This window comes from Nuphar pumila, chromosome 4, assembly GCF_984573655.1.
Source record: "Nuphar pumila chromosome 4, dmNupPumi1.hap1.1, whole genome shotgun sequence".
Lineage (NCBI taxonomy): Eukaryota > Viridiplantae > Streptophyta > Magnoliopsida > Nymphaeales > Nymphaeaceae > Nuphar > Nuphar pumila.
The window spans coordinates 29,116,837-29,123,153 of NC_143252.1; positions in this window are offsets into that span (position 1 = coordinate 29,116,837).

Sequence of the window (6,317 nt, forward strand, 5' to 3'; positions counted from 1 at the left end):
AACTCGGCCTTTCTGCTTAATGCATCAGCTACAACATTAGTCTTTTTGGGCTTATACTCCAAGACCATGTCAAACTCTACAGGAACTCTTGCCATCTAGTATACTTAAGGCTAAGCTTTTTTTGTGTTTGGAAGTAGCTAGTGGCTATGTTGTCTATCTTAACGACGAACTGAGATCCCAAGAGGTAGTGATGCCAAACCCGCAAGCAATGCATGACTGCAGTTATTTTTTTCTCGTGCATGCAATATCGCCGCTCAACATCCTTCAATTTGTGGCTCTCAAAAGTGATGGGGTGCCCTTTCTGCGGGAGCACTTCATCGATAGCAAAATCTGAAGCGTCTATGTAGACCTCAAACAACTTCATGTGGTCGGGTAACCTCAACACTGGATCACTGGTAACAACCCTCTTCAGCTCTTTAAAAGGCTGCTTGGCATGCATCCGACCAATCTCAACTTCGATCCTTCCGAAGCAAATCTGTAAGAGGAGCACATGCCGAAGAATACCCCTCAATGAACCAGCTGTAGTAATTTGCGAGTCCCAGAAATGATCACAGCTTCGATATAGAGGAGGGAGACTTTCACTCCATGATAGCTTGAACTTTCTGCTGGTCCATCCGCAACATGCCACATCCAATAACATGGCCCAAGAACTCTACTTCTGCTTGCCCGAATAGGCACTTCTCTTGTTTCACATATAGATCACTGTCCTTCAATAGCTGCAATGCGCAAGTGACGCACATGCTCCGCTAAATTCTTGGTGTAGACAACGATGTCGTCCAAGTAGATGACTACAAACTGGTCTAGTTACGGGTATAAGATTTTGTTCATAAGGGTCGAGAAGGTTGTAGGGGAGCTCGTCAGACTGAACAATATAATCCAAGGGAAAAAAACCCCATCACCGATCGCACATTGGTTGCCCTCTAACATATTGACAAACTTTAAAAACGGGAAAATCTCATTTTTCAAAAACTTGTGAGAACAAACAACAAACAACAACAACTCCGCCTTCATCCCAAAACAATTGGGGTCAGCGATATGAACCAAAAAAGAAATTCATTTTGGGTCTTCCACATGAATCCTTTTCCTCCAATCATTTCTATCCAATGCCATGTCCTCGGTGAGGTTCAAAGCATTCATATCCTTTCCTATCATCTCCATCCAAGTCTTCCTAGGCCTACCCCGACCTCTTTTAACTAATATATTTTCCCATTTCTCCAACCTTCTAACTGGAGCATCATTAGGCCTTCGCTGAATATGTCCAAACCACCGTAAACGATTCTCTCGCATCTTATTTTCAATGGGTGCAACACCTACCTTCTTACGTATCTCCTCGTTCCGAATCTTATCTTTTATTGTATTTCCGCACATCCATCTAAGCATCCGCATCTCAGCTACACTCATTTTTTGAATATGATGTCTCTTGGCAGCCCAACATTCCGTACCATATAGTAAAGCGGGTCTAATAGTCGTCCTATAAAACTTTCCCTTCAACCGCAATGGCATTCTACGATCGCACAGCACTCCAGTTGCACTTTTCCATTTCATCCACCCAACCTTTATCCTATGATTTACATCTCCATCAATTTCTCCATACTTTTGAATGATGGATCCCAAATATTTGAAATAATCATTCACCGGTATTTCTTGCTCACCAAGCTTCACTACACTCCCATCACTACTTCGTTGCTTACTAAACCGACATTCCATATATTCAGTCTTACTCTTACTCAACTTAAAACCTCTAGCTTCCAATGTCTGTCTCCATAATTCTAACTTAGCATTAACCCCAGCTCTAGACTCATCAATCAAAACAATATCATCAGCAAACAACATACACCACGGTACATTTTCTTGAATTGATCTCGTAAGCTCATCCATCACTATCGCAAATAGGAAAGGGCTTAAAGCAGATCCTTGATGTAACCCAACCGTTATCGGAAAATTGGTTGTCACCCCTCCACAAGTGCGGACATTGGTTACTACTCCTTCATACATATCTTTAATTATACTAATGTACTTGAGAGAAACACCTTTCTTCATCATTGTCCACCAGAGAACGTCCCTAGGTACTCTATCGTAAGCCTTCTCTAAATCAATAAAAACCATATGCAAATCTTTGTTCCTCTCACTATATCTTTCAATAAGTTGTCTAAGAAGATGTATAGCTTCCATAGTTGATCTTCCAGGCATAAAACCAAACTGATTCTCCGATATCATGACAATCTTCCTCAACCTAGACTCAATCACCCTCTCCCAAAGTTTCATAGTATGACTCATGAGTTTTATACCACGATAGTTTGTGCAATCTTGTATATCACCCTTATTCTTATATAAAGGCACCAAAGTACTCTTCCTCCACTCATTAGGCATCTTATTAGTTCGCCAAATCAAGTTAAAAAGATTTGTCAACCATTCTAAACCTTTCTCTCCCAAGCATTTCCAAGCCTCGATAGGTATACCATCTGGGCCAACTGCCCTTCTTGATTTCATTTTCTTCAAAGCTTCTGCAATTTCTTTCTTTTGAATCTTGCGCATGAAGTCACGATTTATCTCATGAAAAGGAATGGAGAAGTCTCCAAGATCTTGAGCATGACTATCATTAAAAAGCTTATCAAAATAATCTTTCCATCTCTCCTTAATCTCCTCATCTTTGACTAAAACCCTTTGTGTTTCATCTTTGATACATCTAACCATACCCAAATCCTTCGATTTCCTATCTCTCATCTTTGCAAGCCAATAAATATCCTTCTCGCCTTCTTTGGTATCCAACTTGTCATAAACCTCCTTATATACCTTAGCCCTCGCGTTTCGAACAACTTTTTTAGCTTCCTTCTTTGCTATCATATACTTCTCCAAATTCTCATTATCACGACTCTTACTTAGATTTCTATAACACTCTCTTTTAACCTTAATAGCTAATTTGACATCCTCGTTCCACCATGATGTATCCTTACCTAGTGGTGCACCGCCTTTAGACTCACCCAATACCTCCTTAGCCACTTTCCTCATGCCACCCGCTATCTTATTCCACATTGATTCTGAATCCTCCTCGAGACACCAATCAACTTCTTTAACTACCTGCTCTACAAACATTCCTTGTTTAGCTCCTTTCAGTGCCCACCACTTAATTCTAGGATCTATCCTATGTCTATCTCTTTTGCGGCATTGTCTAATTCTAAGATCTAAAATTAAGACTCTATGTTGTGTAGCTACACTTTCTCCCGGTATAACCTTACAATCGATGCAACAACCCCTATCTCTCTTTCTAAGTAGGAAAAAATCTATCTGACTCGTATTAACCCCACTTTTAAATGTTACTAAGTGAGACTCCCTCTTCCTAAACCAAGTGTTTGCTAAGATCATATCATAGGACAAACAAAAATCTAAAATCCTTTCTCCACTTTCATTTCTTTCTCCTATACCATAGCCTCCATGGATACTCTCAAATCCATCCCTACTAATGCCTACATGTCCATTAAGGTCACCGCATACCAAATCTTATTCCTACTCCATTCCTTTTTCTATTTATTCCTGTATACCAAATCTTATATCCCCAAGGTTCTATCACTTTAGCTTTCTCACCTACCCATTTGGTCTCTTGAAGACATAAAATATCAATCTTTCTCCTACACATAACATCTACTAACTCTACCAACTTACCAGTTAAAGACCCTATGTTCCAAGTGGCTAACCTAATTTTATGGTCTTGGACTAACTTCTTTACCCCCACCCGTCCAACAAAGTGAGGGAACCCTTGCCTATTTGACACCACACCCGGGCGCCGGTGTGACGCGTCGCTTCTGGGCGACGACCTAGCAACCCTTGCCCATTTATCACTGCCTCCGGGCCTAGAGAGTACAGCGCGTCGCTCAGTAGGGAACGCCCCAACGAAATTCTCATATTGGTTCATTTTCATAAGATATGACAAAGTTTTTATGCTGGCTGTCACAGGCCTACCGCAACCCTCCTCCTTTATCCGGGCTTGGGACCGACAGTGTATAACTAAACAGTTATACACAGGCGGAGTTTTCAAAAACTTGTGAGAATTTTAAAAAATTTCATAAATCTCATGTTTTTTTGGCAAAATCTCGGCAAAATGAAAATAGAAAAAATAAATTATTTTTATAAGAAAATATTAATAGAAATGATTTAAAAATAAAAACATGTGGTTTTTTTTTCACGATAAATTGTTGTTTAAAATATAAATATCATGTTTAAATCATGGTATTTATGTTTTTTCATAAATCTCGTGATATTTTAAAAATCTCGTGAGAAATTACTGTTTAAACTTTTAGGCAATTTCTTGCGATATTATCTTAAGATTTTCATAAATTTTGGGATATTTGTCGTTATGGTCTCTGGTTGGTAAAACCCTTAAGGTCCCTCCTTGCCCATCGGCTTTAGACCTTGCGGCAAGAGACACCACCCATGGGTTTCCAAGTTGTGATGTCCTGTCAACTTGGTGACATTCACAAATAGCCCTTACAATATGAGTGGAACCCTTGTGGGCTTATGTATTCATTTTTTTCATATTCAAAAGTAATACCTTTATGACGAAGCATTACGTGATGCCATGTTTGTACTCTCTAGATTTGCTGACCAGCGTCATGCGAAGTATTAGTGGCCCGTCACTATAATATGTAATAGTGACGGCTATAGCCGTCACCAATTCATTACACCAGTCTGTTTAAAAAATCCATTGGTGACGGCTTAAGCCTCCACCAATGCTGTTTCCATAATAACGACATGCATTATAAATGACAACTTATCGTCTGCGATATCAAGATATTTTATTGTTTTGTGTTTTTACAATGTTGTCAGTATGGGAATCATATCTGTATCGTTTGGCCAAGGATTCAGGTGTATCGGCCGATACCGATACTCAAATGTATGTTATGAATAAAAAAAAAATAATGTCAATCAGAACGTGACAGATGTTAAAACCATTAAAATAATATAAAAAAATTTAATTTTGAGCTGTTTTTAAATTTATTAAAAATAGCCTATTCAGGTTAGTATTGTACCGATTTTCTGGCGATACGATAAGTGGCCGATACAGACAACACTGGCTTTTACTGACAAAGACCCAAAAAGATAAATTAATAAAAAATGCGAAAAATATAAGTGAAAAAAAAAAACAAAACGTTAACCAACCACGAGCAAGAAAAAACAGTAACCAACATTTTAACAACATTGACTGTATAAATGAAAAATAATATCACAGTAAAACTGTGTAAATTTTCAACTAAACGATAACATTTTGATATTGTCAAAATATCGTGATATTTTGGTCTTTTAAAACGACAATTAAAATATCATTTTTTTATGGTGTCTTCAAAATACTGCCAGTGTCTCCAAAATACATAATGCTTTGAATGGTTTATCTGTCTCTCTCAAACTATTCAATCGTGTTTCAGTGTTTGAAACAACGCAGCCTGTTACACAATACATGCTGCGGCACTGCATCATACATAGACCACACATCCACCCATCTTGTCATTTCTTGAGATGTGTGGTCTCTATCTTGAGAAATGTTGAGATTTATGAAAAATCTCCCAATAATATCGTGAGATTTATTATTCGTGAGATTTAAAACGGTAATTTTTCGTGAGATTTTCAAAATATCGCGAGATTTATGAAAAAACATAAATACTGCAATTCAAACAAGATATTTACGTTTTAAACAGCTATTTATCATGAAAAAACCATGTATTTGTATTTTTAAATAAAATTTATTAATATTTTCTTATAAAAAATATTTTTTTATAAATTTTAATTTATTTTTTATTACCGAGATTTTGGCGAAAAAATGTGAGATTTATGAAAAATTTTCAATTTCTCGCACGTTTTTGAAAAACGAGATTTTGACAAAAAATTTGTTTGTCACTATAGTTGCACGATTATTTGTGTAAAAATCTTCTTATTTGAGCCTACCCAAGCCATGGGCCTCTCTTCAAACCCGAGCAGGTTAAGAACCAAGCCAAAACCCGGCCTGATAGTAAATGGTCAGGGGCAGCCCGGTCCATTAGCGGGCCGGGCCGGGCCGGCCCGATGCCCACCCCTAGTTCAGGTCAGAAACAAGACCATATATCCAGTCGGCTGTCACTATATATCCATCCACCGACGACTAAGCGACAACCAACAGATATTCCAAGATCGACGTTCCAAAACTACGGACGCTGGTCGACACGGATCGATGCTCTACGCCGTCCGATCAAAATCTCACCCGCCTCGAAACCGTGAAATTCAAGATTCAAAATTCGAAAAAACGGCCAGTTATAAATAAACCCCTTCCTCCCTCCCTCCCATCTCACCAA